This window comes from Passer montanus, unplaced genomic scaffold (genome assembly GCF_014805655.1).
Source record: "Passer montanus isolate IOZ18808 unplaced genomic scaffold, ASM1480565v1 scaffold231, whole genome shotgun sequence".
Classification (NCBI taxonomy): Eukaryota; Metazoa; Chordata; class Aves; order Passeriformes; family Passeridae; genus Passer; species Passer montanus.
Genome location: NW_024366937.1, coordinates 95,537 through 114,062, shown reverse-complemented (window position 1 = coordinate 114,062; position 18,526 = coordinate 95,537).

The following is an 18,526-nucleotide window of genomic DNA, read 5'->3' as shown; positions in this document are numbered from 1 at the left end:
AGATTTTTATCCATATTTAAGTTAAATTGACCTGCTTTAAATAAAAAAAATCTTATTCATGCCTGGAGTACAGCTGCAATCGCATACATTTGAGCATGAGTAACTTTTTCTTCCTTTAAATAGGGAGTCTGTTTAAAATTTTATGTATATATACACCCCCAATCCCCTTGTACTCTGCCTTTCTGTTGTGTGACTTAGCCACACCAACCTCAATGACCCTGGCAGCAGATGGAAAGAGCAAAGTTGGGCAAACTCATATGCACTTCACTTTTTATTTGGACAAAGCACAACCCAGACACAAACAGTAATAGAGGACTACTCAGTATTAGTGCCTCAAACCCAGACCCAACTACTGATGTTGAAAGCGATCTGTACTCACGCTAAAGGGAATGAGTGGGAAAAGGGGGTTTGTTTGCAGGAAGAGCTGAAAGCCCTGGCCCAGGAGGCTGCCAGCCCAGGGTGAGGTGGCAACCAGCAGCCTCGGGGTGTCAGCAGGGAAATGTTCACATGACATTGCTGTGCTGACTGCTGGGACACAGCCACTCAACGCTGTCTCGTGCACCTTTCCAAGATGGCCTGTAAGAATCTCTGGAAATCAATGTGACAAATCTCCACCTGAGCTTTTTAGGTTACCCTACTTATTTTCTGCTTTGTGATTCATGCCTGTGAAAAACAAATCTAGAGCACATCTGTGTGAATCCTATCTCTGCACAGCTGCAGCAAACCCAGATTGTTTGTTTGGGCTATGGGAGGCACCTGTGCCCTAGGATGCACTTTCCCAAATGAAACCCAACTGTGATCTGATCCAAAAAGTGGGATTCTACGAGCTTGGTTGTGCTTCACACCCAGGGTGGTAAAATCTTGATAGATCTCACCATCATTCCATGTGGTGCTGCTATTATCAATCCCTGGTTCAGCTGCCAGGTACTACAGATGCTCTTCTGTAGATAAAAGGGGGCTTCCTCCTCACCCTCACCCCTCTTTTAATTTTGTGCAAGTTCTCTGACCTAGAAACCTGACATTTTCTGGTTCATACTTATGCACATTTCAGCTCTCCCTCTTGAGTCCTCTCTGGAATCTGTACTGACAGGAAAATGGCACAGACAGGAGAGTCTGCACCCACCCAGAGGAAATGCAAACAACACAGCCTTGTCAGGATGGTCAGTCTGAGTTGTTCTCCCTTTACTATTTCAACTAATTTATTCCAGCATCCACTTCAAATGCCTGCTTTCCTATAGGCTACCCAGCCCCACTACTGCCCAGGAGAGTAAACTGAAAGATCCCCCCGCTTTTACAGGGGAAGAATACTGGGTGTCTTAAAAAAACCCCAGACTCCAGCACAAGTTTTCCTTTGCTTCTTGAAAGAAAGGGGAATAAAATAGGAAGTAGGTTCTCTCCAAGCTGACAAGTCTGCTTGTGTTCAGAGCACTGCAGAAACTGCCAGGGAACATTGGATTTGTAGGAGAATAATTCCGACACACGGCTGCCAAGGTCAGTCTGCCTTGTGCACTGGGCTGGCAAGCCAAACTTACTTACATAAGTAATGCCTATCGGCAGTCAGCTCCAAATTTGGCACAAACTTCCCCCCCACTTCACCCCAGTGTAAAAGGAAAAAACATATTAAACTTATTCTGCCTTAAGCTGTTTTTCCCTCGCTTGTTTATTTTTTCCATCTCTTCCAGGCTGATATGCTCACAACTACTGCTCCAAGCGTAAAATTCAGCTTTCAGCAAGGGCCTGATGGTTTTCCCAGTTTGTCTGCAGGCTGTTGGGATGTTATCTCATTAATGATGCAGAGATGCCAATAGGAAAGGTCATGGAAATAACTTGGGTCATCCAATCGAATGCTCTGATTTCATCATGCATTCCTTGTGTCCATCTCATGCAACACCTCAGGGATATTTCATGCCCTTACCGGCAGCAGCTGCTGCTTACAGTGGGATCACCACAGGGTGAGATGAATGGCTCTGCTGGCACCTGGGGTAAGTGCAGGGACACAGGACACTCACCTGTCCTGTGCAAGGCAGCAGAACACACAAGGGTCTCTTGCAGGAAGCCCTGCACTCCCCCAGGGCAGCTGGGGAAGGGCTGAGCACCCTGGGCTGGAGTGGGGCTCTGGCCCAGTGTGGGTCTGGGCAAGTCCCACCTGGGCTTCTGCCACCATCCCCAACCTCCCAAGAGATGGCAAGTTGCAAATGAAATAGCAGAGATAGTGAAAAACTGGTTAACAGGAGCTTTAGGAGAAGAATAGAAGAATGTGAAAATAAGCCCCTGCCATTTCTTACATTATCTGAGAGCTGTTCAGCCATGAATTGTCTGTAATAATTAGCATGAGAATATCTCCTTGATGACATTCATACTGCATAAAAGGGTCTGCATTTCCTCCATCAAAGTGCATATTTATGAACTGAATCTCCAAAAGACGGAGCCTTTGATAGTATTATTTTAATATTTTTTTGCATATGATTAGAAGCTTAAACTTCAAGAAGCCCTAATATTAAAAAAAAAAGACTATCAGGTTTCTGCTAGTCACCTCTGTTCCTAGTAAACACAAACACATATATGGAAATCACTGTTTAAATATGAAAGTGATAGACTATGCAAGATAGAATGGCATGAATAAATTTACTTTTGTTCTTTAATGACCCAAGAAGTGTGAGTTAAAAAACTCAGCCTCAAATACTGAAGCCATTACATGGCATTTGGTCTTCTCAGTTCTCATTTGTTTCTTGACCCTTGTGCCAAACTATTTGAGTCACAGTAAAAGCCTCCACTTTCTGTGTACATTTATGAATGTGCTGCCCCTTTGCTGTTCAATACATCTTATTTTATATACCTGATTGCTACATATCTGCATATCCAAAGCTGGACTCATCAGGGGTGGGATTATAGGCCTGTGGGGACATACATGTGCCAGCAGCTGGAGTAGCCTGAGTTTGGCCCCTCTTCTCAGGTGTCAGACTTTCTGGAGGCTTGTCAAGAGAGCCTGCCAAAGCTCACACACCTGGAGCTGCTTCTGCTTCCTCCTGGGGCTACTTCCAGCCCTTTGTTTCAGCACCTACACTGAGCAAGCACCTGCGAGCTTAAACACTTGAAATGTGAAAGGCAGCTGGCAGTTACTGAAATTTTTATAGAGCAAATGCTCCATTTGGTTACTGTCCTTCCAGCAGAAATGTGAAATTGCAGCTGAGGTCAGACGGGGAGCCAGGGAGGGACTGTGCGTGTGCAGTTGTGTTCAGGAGGTGATGGGCCACCAAACCTACTCTCATGGCATCCTGCCCAACTGGTTTGTAATGACTATTAGAAAATATTTCCCCTGTGGGCTATATTTGTTCCCCCTTTGGTTTGCAAGACCCTGGTGCCACTGGTCAGTCCATGGAGCTGTGCATGGTGGCCTTGGAGCTCAGATCTGGGAATGGCAATATTGCCTAGTGAAGAAGGTTCGGTTTCTCACTGGGTTTTAAAGGCTGCCAATGTAAAGTTTGGAAAGTTGAGGAGAAATCAAAGGGAATATTAGTGAGGTTTGGTCTCTCCAAGAGAGAAAGAAATTTTAGAGTGATACTGAAAACAGTGCTGTTGTTACTACATGGCCTGAAAATCTTCCCACAAGACTTCTGCAGGGAAAAGTTTCAAAGTTGTCAGTATTAGGAAATTACAACTCCTGTAGCTAAAGTCTTGTTTTGTTAAAAAGCCAACTATTTTGAGTAGTTTCAACACTTATATTTGACAAATCATTTGACATTTGGCATCACTAAAGCTCCATTTCTAAAATATCATATCTTTTATTAGTTAACAATAAATAATCTGTGTTTAATTTTTGAATGTAGATAGCACTATATTTTAGGCACCAACAAAATAATGAGTAGTGCATTTCTTGCTCTTAGGGATGAGGACAATCTGGCTAAATCTCCATGCTAAAGAAAAGAACTAATATTTGCTAAACAAGTAACTATTCAAGACATCTCAATTTTTCTGATAACTAAACAGAATATTCTGAATGCAACAATCCACAAAAAAGAATCTCTTAACGATTAAAAAAATTCTAGAAGTATTACGTGGTATACTCAAAATAGTAATAATAGCAAATGCTGTTTAGATCAAACACTGCTTGGAGTAATCTAAAAATGTGGAAATTTAGCACATCTCCATTTTTTTCCCTCCATTCTGGAACAAAACTAGCAAATGCTGTTTAGATCAAACACTGCTTGGAGTAATCTAAAAATGTCAAAATTTAGCACATCTCCATTTTTTTTTCCTCCATTCTGGAACAAAATAAAAAATGAATGGGTGAAATCAGTCAGAGAATGGATAATAAGGAGAAAATGTCGGCCTGCTCAACACAAACCCTGTAAAACGCTTGTCCTGATCAGAAAACAACCACATCATCCAGAACATGCACAAGTGACTGAGTGTTTTCAGAAAATGTTAATTTCTTACCACCAGAAATTCATCTGGGAACACACACATCAGTTTTGAAGGATGGCTTTTCTTGGATCTGAAACAAAGTTTCTGATCAGAAAAAAAGAAAGAATAATTGATGGTTCAGGTGCTTTCAGGGCACCTGGGAATCATCCCCACTCTATTCAACTCTCCATTTTGCTTCTAAAAGGAAACTTCAGTGTGAATCTCCCAGGTGAACATTTTAGCTATTGTCTAATCTGAGATGGGTGAGACGTCACAAAAAGAGCTTCACAGAGTTTTAATTGCATCCTGACTTTGTGCAGGACATCTTTTGGATGCCTCAAAGAGCTGCTGTGATGTGAGGAGGTGTTTCTGAAGACTGGCTCCAGTCCACTCCTCACCCCTCCTCCCTCAGCAGAGTGAGCAAGAACCAAGAGCAAGCTTACAGTCTCATGCTTATGAGGTTATCAGAACAAAATTCACCCACATGAAAGGAGGAAAATAAATCCTATTACTGTTAGGACTGATTTAAAAATCACAGTTGTTTTACAGATCATTCTTATTCATAATTCAGCTTATAACTATAGAGGATGAAGGAGAATATGCCCTACTTTTCCCTTTGTGATTTGACAGCACCTCTGTTGAGTAGCTTTGCCATGAAAACCAATGGTTGCTCAGTTTCCCCTGCTGTGTTTTGGGTCTTCCACAACACAAAAGGAAAGAAGAAATCTGGAGAAGGAGGAGGAGAACCCAAATGAAATGTCTCAGGTGACTTGTGCCAACCCTTTACTTGCTGTTTGCCTAGAAAATGATCAGTGGACAATGTGTTTTTCAATTCAAAAGAGGTGTTTGCTCTTATCAAGGACTGGAGAACAGATCCATCCTCTAATGGCTGTGAGTAAGAGTCCAAAGGCTGTAATCTCCATAGAGCAGAAGCCTTCAGACCATGTAAAAAGGGGACAATTGTCAGTTCAGAGGAGTGAAGGCAGAGAATGAGGGTAAAGTTTTAATTCACCCATGTTGTCACTAGCACCCCTTCATTCCTGCTAAAGCCACAGCCTCTGGAGGCAGCCGTGAGACCTGGCAATGCCAGTGTGGTTCCATGTGCACACATGCTGTGCACACCTGCATGGCCTCTGCCTTCTCTGCAATTTGATGTCATTCCAGCCACATCTACCACCTTCCCACTATCCAGCCTCTGCCAGGCAGGGTATCTGCACAGAGGCAGATGTCAGAGGTTATTCCTCTGCCCATGGATCAAAGAGGAGCTGGAAAATCTGTTTTCCCTCTCAAAACCTTCCTGGCTTCCTAGCTTGTTGAAGAATGCATCCCAGTGAGATCAGCCATGTCTCAATGAGTTTTTTGTTAGCCATTTCCAAAGAAGTTGCTGCTTCCCTAAGTGGCTCTGCTGTACTTTTTTTGGGATTCATGATGATTCCCTGCTGCTGCTTAGAGCATTTGTATGTGGGCAGACCCTTGCTGCCCCAGAAACCTGTGCTTGCCTCCCTGAGTGTCACTGTGCTCTATTTCCCAGGACTTTACTGACATACAAAGTCACCCAGGACTTTTTCTCATACTGCTTTATTTTGTGCTGTAGTTTGGCAGCTATCAATAAACATCCCCAGCTGCACAGAGCCCAGAGCAGTGAATCTCTCCTGACAGGCAGGCACACCCTCTCTGCCCAGACCACCTGCAGCAGTGAGGCTCAGCTTGCTGTTACCCACCTGTGATGCTCTTGCCTGTTTTCTCTACTTGCTGAACTTTTACTTCGTACCCATTTCACTCACATTTTTCTTCAATTATGGAATCATTCTACCTGACAACGCTGCTCATTCAGTTTCTTCCTCTCTGTAATTTCACGTGAATGCTCTCCATACAAAGCAGGACCTATTTTAAAGGTCTTTGCTCTGTGTTGTTTTCCATTTGTTTCTCTTGCGTATTCTGGCTAAGGAAAATCAAACAGAGACAGATTCTGCTACTTGCTCTTACTCATGCTACAAAACAGCTTATTCAGGAACAAGCATTCTGCATGCATAAAAATACTGAAAATGTGTGCTTTTATCAGGAAACAGAATTTGAATGCATGGTACTGGGGAGTTTCACATATCTTGTGTGGTCTAAACCAAAAATACAGTAGTGAGCTATTAAAATGCAGTCAGTAGTGCAGTTGTATGGGGTGTTGTTTTGTTTGTTTGTTTTTTTTAAGTAGTGTCCATTTATCTGTTGATACACAGCAACTGACTTACTTATGCATTTTGACGTCTCACAGCTAAAACTAGTAATTTAATTTTTGGTAAGCAGTTTTCCAGTTGGGCAGTGAGGTCTGCTCCCAGAAACTCCTGCACCAAAGAATAGCTCTCCAGCAGCAATAGTTCGTGGTCCCTCAGCAACCTCAGCAGAGGGATTATTCAGCACACACATTCCAAGACACATCTTCCAGCTGAGGTACCCACCTGACACTCTGGGCTGAAGATCAGCCCAGGTAGATGCAAGTTCTCCTCTCTCCTGTCTATGATATTTTTCTCTATCCTTCAGCTTTCAGATGGAATCTGGGGTCCCTTATAATAATATGCCATTACCAAAACTGCCCCAGCCCTGAAATATTCCAGCCTGTCTCCAGAGAGTGTTTCACTAGGATGGAAATGGGCACTCCCTCACCCACACCACAGATACTGGCACCATCTATTCCTTCCTGGGATCTAGTCTGACCCCATTCTGGGAGAGACATGACTGCAGGAGTTCCCTTCTCCCATGGAAGGGGCTGTTCCATGCAGTGCAGCCTTTACCCTCCTCAGTCCTCCCTGCCCTGAGCCCACCAGGAGCTCTGCATCATCCCCAGGGAGGGGTCAGCTCCTTTGCAGGACTTCCCAAATCTCAGGGTGTTATTTAAAACCCTTGCAGTAGATGTGTTCCCAAACTCAGCCCTTGGTCTCTCCCACTGCCATGCACGTAACAGATGACACCATTTAACTGCTCCAGCACACCATCCATCATCCCTTGCAGCTCCACAGGTGCACTGGCTCTGCCATATGGCAGCTCCTTAGACTTGAACAGCCCCTTTGCATGTGCTCACAGCACAGGGTATTTATTAATCTGCAGCTGGTGGCACACGCTGATGTGCTTAAGACAGGTCAAGATTTTCAAGCCTCTCCCCCCCTGTCATTTTGAAAGTCATGGTTTAAGCTCAGCTGACGATCACCTGTCAGGGGTTTATGGCCTGCATATGTCAAGCTTCTATCTTCTATCTGAGTGTGGCAATAAAATTTTAAATAAAAATTAGTGGTAGGAATAAGACTTTTCTCAATTAACTATAGAAGGTTTTGACATTTTTTCTTAGTGCAGGAACATTTACCCTGGTGATTTCCAGAGCAGGGAGGGGACCAGCTCCATCCTCACCTGTTTTGTGCCCTCACCATTGATCCAGGTCCCAGAGCAAAGTGGCAGCACTAGGAAGGGTGACCCTGCTCCCAACAAGAAGCACACACTGACTGGAACTGGAGGTCACAAGGTCCCAGAAGCAATGTTGCTAATGCTTCAGACAACTCTATACTGCAGTTCTAAGTTTTCCTTAGAAAAAACTTAGGACTTGAAATATAATCCTCTATACTGCAGTTCTAAGTTTTCCTTAGGACTTGAAATATAATGTTCTTGCAGGAAGGCTTGCCCTAGGAGATTTGTGCTCTGATTTGGGAGTCTTGAGGGGTTCAGAGAAGCATTAAAAAATTTGACTTCAACCACAGGGCTCTAGAGCTCCATCCCTGCTACATTCCATCAGAAAAGAAACCTGTTGCACTCACTTAAAACCCCTCAACACATCAATCCCCCCAAAAAATTACCCCCAAAGCAATATCAATAGGTCTGATTTTTATTCCATTGGAGACCTGCAATGTTCTAATTTTTAAAAACACTCTGTGTCCTCACACAACACGAAATAAAGGAGATCTACTTAGTCCTTTTTCTTTTTGCAATTATAAATTGCCCATCTCCTTGGAAATTAAAGGTGAGCACTGGTGATCATTTATTGTTTTAAAACAACACACATCTCTTTGATTTAGGCAGCAATATTCACTGTGGTTTAGACCCAGATCATAATTCTGTAAAAGAACCAAGTAGAAGTGAGCTCTGCTGAAAACCTGAAGATATTTAAAACAAAATATTACTTTTCCATTTTATGTCAGGTCTTTATTAAAGTGATATTTCCCCTCATCCTCCGAAACCTTCTGGAATTTTAAACTTTATTTCCCCGTTTTTATTTAAATGGACACTTACTTCAACATCTTTAAAGCTATTTAAAGTACAGATATTAAACGTGAATAATTGCCTTCTGATTTTAGTGCATGATGAAATAAAAACCGACAATGCATGTCTTCTGGTGACATTCACACCTGCATCTGTGACAGAGACTTGTAATTTGATGAAAATTAACTTTACTCTGGGCTAGAAGGGCAGGTTTTTAACCAGCTTCAGTATCATATTCTGCATCACTTTTCTCCTTTACATGGATCATGGGCTAGCAGGAGGAAAAGGAGTGGATGAATAGATGAAACGTGAACATTTTTAGTCCTTTATCAGCTTGAAGCATCTCACTAATTGAAAAAAAAAAAAAGGGTAGAAAATGGATGCCTGAGCATCTTATCATGAAATTCTTTAGAGAAGCAATAGGGAGAGAGAAGTTCCTTCATCTCCATCGTTCAAACACCCAAGTGCCTCTGTTGCCTCCTGAAAAAAATAGCAAAAAAAACCCCCAACATTCCTGCCTGGGTGTCCCTCAACCTCTTTCTTCCAGGTTAAGCACTGCTCACTAAAGAGTTGCAAAACTTGTGCCTGGGAAGAAGTGAACCTGAGAAGTCCAGGCTCTGGTGAGCAAGGCATGCAAGAGAAACAAGGCTGACATTGCTGTGTAAATGAGCTGTGAATTATTCAGGCCCTTTTGTGAACACAGTCAAGACCTCTGGGAGATAAAGGATGGCTACCAAAGTAAAAAGTGTATTTTAATGAAATATAAATATTAGATGGAATATTACATGGAAATACTCTGGAGTCTTACACATCATTTCCAGGGAAGGAAAAAGCATATTTTTGAATCTCTTGAGGTGCCAATTCATTAATTAGTACGGATATGAAAGATATATGCTGAAATGCATCAGTCAAGCAATTATGGAAGAAGTATAATTTGAGAGCATAGCCTGGCAATGATAAGTCACTTTTATGCTCATTTATATTCACTTCATTGACATTTTATTTAGCAGGATATAAACAAGTAGAAGCAAAGAAGGATCAAGTGGCTCCTGAACAAGGTCACTAAGGATTTTTCTGGGGACATGGCACATTCCCCTTGCAGAGCACTGGTGTGGCACAGACCCTGCTGCAAGACCCAGGGCTCCACCACTCTTGCCCAGCCTCCAAATCACTGTGTGTGCCCTTTTCTGTCCTCATTCCCTGTCTCAGCAAACCTCTTCCCTTGGGCAGACTGTGAGCAGAACAGTGCAAAGGATGGTAGTGCTGCTGCCATGAGAAGACTATGTCTTTTCTTTAAAATGTCTCCCTCTGAGGTTTGGAAAACTGAATTCTCACATCCTCTAGCTGCCACTCCTGCTTCCAGAAATCCCATATAGTAAAGGCTGTAGAACTCAAGTCAGGCTTTATTCCCTGAAAGTTCTCTACATATTAGCTATGTAAAAGCAGTATGAAAGAGGTTGATTCAAGGACCTTGTCCCTTTCCATGAGATCCTGCCTGATGTAGTTCATTTACCTAAAATCCAAGTAAGAGAATTCCAGCCTATAAAGCTTGTAAATAGTTAGTATTTACATTATGTTCCATACCCAGTATAAACATCTGCCTTGCAGTTACTGATGTAGTTATATTGTACCAGTACCTCAGACAAGATGAAGCAGTTAATTTGACTCTTTTATTATTATCTGTTTGCTGTAAACATCCCAATTGCATTCCTTAATATTTCAGCATTGTACCTTGCTTACAACATGCAGTGCTAAAACAAGGTGCAGGCTGAAGAAAAACCTTCTTAATTCACAGTCTTCTGTGAGGCAGTATTTTTTTGTGCAGCTTTGCCACAAGAAGTCAAATGACTTCTCCCACTGACTTCTTTCATTCACTCCTTGAACTTTTCCATCCATTTGCTGCAGACAGATTTCCTGATCTACATTTTCCTTTGATACTGACAAAAGGGGATGAAAAAGAGAGGCTTCACTGCAAAGCAGAGTCAAGAAAAGTTTTCAACTCTCTGTCACATGGCACTTTCCATTCCCTCACATTTGCAGCCCAAGGTGTCACAGTCAAACATGACTCATCATCATGCCCTATAACATATACAACAAAAGGCTTAATTTTCTCTTTTAGCACCCTCGAGGTAAAATGTGGTGCTGTAGGATAGGTTACCTTGCATAATTACCACTACAAAACTGCCACCACCTCCCAGTTTGTTCTTTTAATAACCTGTGCCTTTAAACCTCTACATTTTACATATTTGTTTGCAATTTGTCACACTGTTTCCTGAAGAACTGAAAGCAAAGCATATTTTGAAACTGTATGCCCACTGTTTCCTATCTTGGTGGCTGAGGAGAAAAATACTCAGGTATTTTGTGCCTGTAAACTGCTGAGAATGAATGACCTTGGTGCTGAGAAGAGCATCTCACTATTTTCTGGTGAGCTTATGGACTCTGAGGGGTTTGGACTCAGCTTTCTTTCAAAAACAGCTGAGTAGGATGAACATAAAATAAAAGAATTGGGTCTGGCAATGTTGTGAGCTGAAACATCAGGAAAGGAAGTATTCCCCCCCCCGCTTTTCAGGAATATCACATTTCTGTTTTCTGAGGTATGGGCTAATTTGGGTCTTTTCTGCTAGACAGCCTTGAGTAGTGCTGCATTCAATGTGTAAGCGGCTTGTGAGTGAGAAAGGCAATTCAGCTTGGGCAGCAGCAGCAGGATGCAGCAAGTCATTCAGAGAGGAGGAACTCAGCCAGACCTCTCTGGTGCATCTGTAACACAATTAAATCTCCATAACGACCTCCATTAGGCCCAGCATGTAAGTCACTACAAACAACTTTCGACTTGATGAACATTTTCCCTCTAAAAAGTAACATTTCAGTTCTATTACTTTTGCACCATTTTAGCCATATGCTAAATATTAGAATGCCTCATTCTCATTTACCCTTCACATATTAAGGTGAAAACTCTGACCTAGTGCATTCTAATTACTTGGCTTATTAGCTTCACATTATATCAGTAATGGTGGATAGCCAACATAATTACCAGGACTTGAAAAATTATACTTTGCTGTACTATTTCATGAACTGTGAGATGGTTCTCCCTTCTTATTAACTTTCTTATTTAATGGGTTGACCAGATTTTTTATCTACCTAGACCATTGATCAAACAGATAATTTTAGATTTTAACTGCAATTGAGAAATTGCCCCCTAAAACAGTGAGATATATGGGTTTTTTTAGAGGAAAATACAGACATTTATTATTCTTCTGTGCTCCTTGTTGACAGGCCACCACAATTAGGTAGTTACTGCATGCTGCTTGAATGCTTTTAACTTTAAAAGCTTTGTGAAAGTTAGAGGGAAATTATTTTTGGTCCTTTTATTCTTTCAAATTTTTACTGTTGTAGTCACTAAAATCCTAATTTTCCCTTTTCTTTAATTATTTTTTTTTCCTCTTTCTGGAAGTAAATACAACTTCCACACCTTTTTGTTGTTTAAGTCGAACGCTGACTTTCAATCCAAACCTGGCAGGACTGACAATGAACTGTTCACCAGTTCAGCCTAGGAGGTGGATCTGAGTATTGTTCTGATCCCAAATACTTTTAGCTTAGAGAATAAAGCTACAGAAGAGATTAGTTTGTTGTGCTGGGTTTGTTGTTTTTTTTTTGATGGAGACTCTTGCTGAAGGGGATAAGAGATTTGTGTGAGTGGTCACCTCAAGCTGCCTTGAGGTGTTTTAAGCAGATTATTATTGCCAGGCCATCCTGAAAGGAACACCCCTGGTCCTGGCTGGCTGGGACCTGCAGTGCCTCCTGTACAATGTGCTTTTCTTGCCTGGAATGGGACCCATCCATGCCACTTGGCCACTAGCCCAGCACTTCTGTCCTCCAGGGAGAGCTCCCAGCCAAGCTCACTGATGCCCACGTGTCCCTGATGGAGCGGCAGCTCTGAGCCACTTCTGGAATATTCTCCCCCAGACCACAGAAGCAGAGGGTCAGTGCACAAATGTGAGCCAGTCATTTTCAAGGAAGTCATCTCAGAAGCCCCTGGACTGAATTAACCAGCAAACCACGGCTCCTATGCTTTTTGGAAGCAGCCACAGTAACCTCCTGGCTCTTGGCAGATGGACCTGCACTTCTGCAATGCTGTGACAGCTGCAAGAGTTTGATGCTGTCTTGACTCAACATATCAGTCAGAAGCTTTCCCTGTGGGGAAACCTATGTGTGTTGTAGGCTTATTTAGTTGGAAAAGAAATAAGGCTAAATCTTTAGTATTTTTTTGGTTTGTTTTTTCCTCATTTTTTTCTAAGCAGGAAAAGAAAATACATCTTTCACAGCTTCCTAAATGAAAGGGAGAGTTGTTGGGAGAGAGAATGACACTGGACTTTAAGATTCCCTTTGAGAATTTCAGTGAAGGGATAAATTCCTTCACGGCTCATCCACCTGACCAGAAGATAAAGTGAAACTGTACATCATCACCCATTAAAAAAATCCATTCTCCCTGTGCAGCTGTGCTACCAAAAGCACCTCTCCTTCTTCATGACTGCACCTTTAAGCCAAGAAGAGATGGTTTAGAAATGGCCAGAGATTATTTAATAAATAATAGGAAATTACTTTTTTAATGTAGCAGGGAGCAACTGGAAATGTATTCTTCCTGCAGGATTTGAATGGGGTACTACTTAATTCTATTGTGCTTGGTGCAATCAGTTTAATAGTTCTGATTTTTCCTGACCTCTCTGCATGAGGAACATTGTTATAAAAGGAAATATAATAAAAAACTTCTAAGGGTGATAGTAGAGACAAAAAAAGGTAAGAGGCAGTGTGAGCCTGAATGTGAGGCACCAGTGTTAGTGCAGATCTACAGGTGGCCTGACACTTTCCTACTTGAGTGATTAGGGCTCAGCTCATGCTGCATTTGAGATTACTGGAGGCATTAAAGCCACAGCCCTCGATATTAAAGAGATGGAGGTGAAGGTTGAGAAATTTCAGGCACAAATTGGATAAATTTCCCAAGTCTCTGGCTGCAGTGCAACACTCATTTATTTGCAGGTGAATTTAACAGACAGGGTGTTGAATGAGGAATTACTTCCCAGAGTGGTGTATTGAGTTAGGTAGAATCTGCCTGAAGCCAGAACAATGGGTTGCTTTTGTGCTAATTTCTGCTTTAAAAATGATTAAATGCACCTGACATTTTATGTAATCTTATATATTTAAATTAATATGAAATTCAAACTGATTTTTGGAGTCCTTTTTTCACTAGTGTATGCCTATGCTATAATATGCATTGTGTAATATATAACTGTGTATCTTGTGGTTTCTTGATAATTTCAGTGAGAGAGGCTTTTAAATTAGCTATTAAATTACCATTCAGAGATTTGATCATCTTCTAATTTCCGTACAAAGCCCTCCACAGGGGATAAATCTAGTTTAAATGTTCTCTTCTTCCCATGATTTTATACTCTAGCTGCTAGATGATACAACCTTCCTTCATTTCTAACTCAAATACATTGCAAGAACCTTAAAGATTTTAGCTCAGTCTTGCCAAATAAGTCTATATTGCAATTGTAAATGTAACAAGAACTAGGAAGAAAAACATGATTTCTGGTGTTGCTCAGTTCTCTTACCCTTAGCCACAGCTGTGAGAGCTGAGTAATTCAGAAAAGTACAAATGGTGATGGGGCTTTTAAATACTTCTTCATGCTAATCGTCTCCCCAAGTTCCCTTTCTTACTGGAAGAACTGAAATTCTGCATTTTATTTCTTGTGACATTTTTTGGGCAGATGAATGCCCACTGCTTTTTTGGGCAGGAAACCTGCAGTTTCCTTGGGCCGAAGCAAGGGCTGAATTCCCTTCCTTCTTTGCATGGAACTGTGGGAAAACCTGAAGGATAAAAATGAGGATAGGCCAATTCTTATGTGCTTTGTGAGTTTTGCCTGGCAAGATGCTCTCAATCAAATCTATTTGGATTCTACTTCCTACTGCAAAACACCTTTTAGTAACATGCTGATGACAGAGAGCAGGGAATTGTCATCTTCTTCTTAAAAAATGAATATAAATAGAAAACACATTAAGTCAGGGTTAACCTTGCCTATAACAGTTAAAGTAATGAAAAACCAGAAATTCTGTATCTGAAACTAAACTGATCTCATGCCCTTCTTTTGCAGCTTTATTGAGTTCATTTAGCAAAAATAGAGATTTATGCTGTTGCTAAGTGTTTGAGCCCATAATTGCAAACTCAACATGTAAGTTCAATATAGACTTTTTTCCTGGTTCCCATAAATATTCAAAACTTACACCTTAAATATCTTTTCATGATATGTGAACTTTGCTCCAGTACCTGCATTAGCCCAGCAGAGCTGTCTCAAGTGATAGGACAAAGCTGTAATTTTTTATACTGTTCTCCCTTGAGAACAAAGCAGCATTCAAAACTGCTTTTCAAATATGATTCCTGTCTCTGGGTTTACTGCTCTGTGTTGCCATGACCATTCACCATAGGCATGTGATCTATTCTTTTTTTCATTCCAGCTGCACAAAAAAATAGAATTCCACAGACCATAAGCTGTGATCCACTGCTAGAAAAGAAGGATAAGGATTCTTTTGTCTGTCCCTATAATGGACTAATCTATTTCTGGGCAGGTTCCAGAGTGTATTTCCAATAAATTCTCACTATCAAAAATTACCCAGACATATGTAACCCCCAAGGCTACCATTAATTTTGCTTTTATACAGATGATAACAGACTAATTATTTGTTCCTCTTGAGGTTCACACAGACGGGGTGTATCTACATCCATTGTTAAAGACAAGCATGTGCCTCTCTAAGAAGAGTATTTACCTCTCAAGCTTTCCTTTCCTCCTTTGTTCTTCTCTTGTCCTCTAACACTCTCAGAAGTTATTGTTATTGGGTACTAATTTAATAAAAATGCAGGAGATTCTGACTGAAATGATAACAACCAAAGCTGTTCAATTGCTTTTCTGTGTAACGACTCTGATTGAAATTCTGGTCACAGCAAAATTGAAGGCAAAATTTCCTTGGCTTCTGCAGGGGACTGGGATTTCATCTAAGGTGAATATTGTTTTTGATTTAGACACAAATATCTTATAACAGTTTCTGATTCACAAGTCTCGTCTGGCATTATACCACATTAAACAAGCCAAGAAACCGTAATCTAAAGGATATTGTCAAGTGGAGGCAGAACATATATTCCTTTCAGGTGCTGTGTGCTAAATAGAAATCTCTGTGCTTGGCATGTGACACCTACCAGGGTATAATGCTATCAGGTGTGCCCTGGGTGCTGTGGACATCATTGCTTTCAAGGCAGAGGAGGACAGCAAAAGAAACAACAATGCACCAGGACTGAAAGCAAAAGTGGAAGAGGAGAAAAGCTGTCACAGGGAATGCCTTGTAGGTGATCTAGAGATACTTCCAAAATACTTGAATTCATTTCTTGTGCAGTCCTCTCTATAAGCAGGATCCATCCTTTCCAACAGACTCTTCAAACAAAACACGTGCAAATAAATCCTGGTTTTACTTTTTATATTCTGCATTTCCCTATGTACTTATGAGGGAAAATGACCAAAATACTCAAGTGAAAATACCTACAGCATAGCCAGCTAGTTAGCTGTCACTGTTTCTGCAAACAGGTGAGAGTCACCTCTTTTGAATACACCATTTCCTTGCTCCAGGAAGAGCTATCTTAGTACTGCCCCTTAAAGAAAGGCATAAAGTGATTTAAAATACATACATACATTCGTGTCTGTATGTATGTGCATGTATCTACCTAGCTATTTATATACTGTTATGTGTGGGAGCAGAGGAAGGGATTCTTCCTATTCTAAGCAATTACCTACCCTATCAATATGTATATATTTCAGCACTTGCTTTTTTCCTCCCCATGAAACCAGACCTTGAATATACATGTTTATTTTTAAGTAATTGCAAATTATCCATGAAATGTTAAATAGGATAATGAACTCATTAAGCATTAATTGCTAAGGCAAGAGGCTCTGGTGCCAGCATGATCTGTGTAGCAGAGCTCTCACAGGGGGGTATTCCCAAACTAGAGGAAACTTAGGAGAAGTAAAGAGAGCCAGCAGGAGCCTGCAGATGATGGGACCAGGAGCAATAGCAGCCAAACTCCCAACGTGAATAGAATCAGCCCCTCTGGGAGAAAAACCAGGGCATGGCACAGCAGGGTGGGTGCTGAAGCTCCAAAAATTCCTCTATAAACACACCAGCAACAAAAGAGGGTCTGAGGAGGATTTCCAGCCTTCATGAGGTCTGGGGGAAACAGTAACAAAGGATAAGTGGAAAAGACCTTAATGTTGCAACTTGATGTTGCCTTTAGCTCTGTGTTTGCTAGTAAGACACTAAATCAAGTTCATGGTCAGTCAGTTCCCAGTAGAAACCGAGCTGGGTGGGAGCACGGAGCTGCTGGAGGGCATAAAGGCTCTGCTGAAGGATCTGGCCAGTCTGGGTTGATGCTCTGAGGACAGTGGTGTGAGGTTCAACAAGGCAAAGTGCTGGATCCTGCACCTGGGTTACAATAACCCCACGCAGTGCTACAGGCTGGGGGCAGAGTGGCTGGAGAACATTCCAGGGGAAAAAGACCCTGTGGTGGAGGTGGACAGCCAGCTAAACATGAGCCAGCCTGTGCCAGGTGGCCAGCAGCATCCTGGCTCACCAAAAATAGTGTGCCAGCAGGACTAGGACTTCCCACATGGGAAAGGGCTGCCCAGGCCAGTGGTGAAGTCACCATCCCTGGAGGTGTTTAAAAGACAGCAGATGTGGCACTTAAGGTGACATGGTTTAGTGGTGGGGTTGGCAGTGCTGGGTTAATGCTTGGACTCAATGCTGTTAAAGCTTTCGTCTAATGTAAATAATTCTACAATTTTAAACGTGCAAGAGTTCAAGCAGGAAAGCAAGCTTTCACCAGGCATTTCTTGTGAGTTCCCCCAGAACACACAGCAATTTGAGGGAAAAGGGAAGAGCAGCAGTTAGGGTGGTTGCACAGGACCTGGTGATGACAGGACATTTTATCATCCCCCTGCAGAGGAGCTGGTGCTGCTGCTGAAGGATCCTGCCTCCCTTCACATCGTTAGAGTGATAAAACAGCTCAGTGGGAGGGGAGGACAATAAGCACATGAGGGGACGGTGGGTGACACATCTAATGAAGACCATTAACGTATCACAGTTAGATTTTCATGGAGCAAGAGAGAAGTCATTAGTCTTTTTGTGTGTCAGCTAGCAGAAAGACTATGGAGCAGAGTCACTTTTCCTCCAGGAATTTAAATTCCCACAGAAGAGAGATCTTATCTTAAGGCTCTTTCTTCACTTCTCCACAAAACACTAGGGGAACAGTTACAGCAGCACTTGTCTGTTTGAGGATGCAGATAAATTGCATGCACTTGTCAAGTTGGGCATATTAGTTTAGGTTAAAATTACTAAAGCTGAAAAGTCGTGTAAACATTTGCCTTTAACAAAGTGAACATATTTTAAACTCTGAGTTTGGAATCATTAAATAGGACAGGGAAAAAAAATCCTGACCAAAAATAATTAGGTCAGGGAGAGCGTTCTATTTGATAGAAAGCCGTTTCTTGGTGAGAAGGATTACTTTAGTGAGGGGGATGAACAGTGTGGTCTGATCAAATGTAGAAGAAAATTGTTTATTGAAATGTACTTGGTACATTTCTAGTGGCAGAAAGCATTTATTTCGCCAGAAATCCTACACATATGTGGGATCCTATCCTTGCAGACAATAGTTGGGTCACTAAAAAATATTTTGTCAATTCTTGCTTCTTTTACAAAGTTTTACTTAGCAACTTACTTTTTACTTGTTAGTCTCTGTGACCAAAATAGTATTTTGAACACTTTAATACCAAAAAGAACAATTTTAATAATT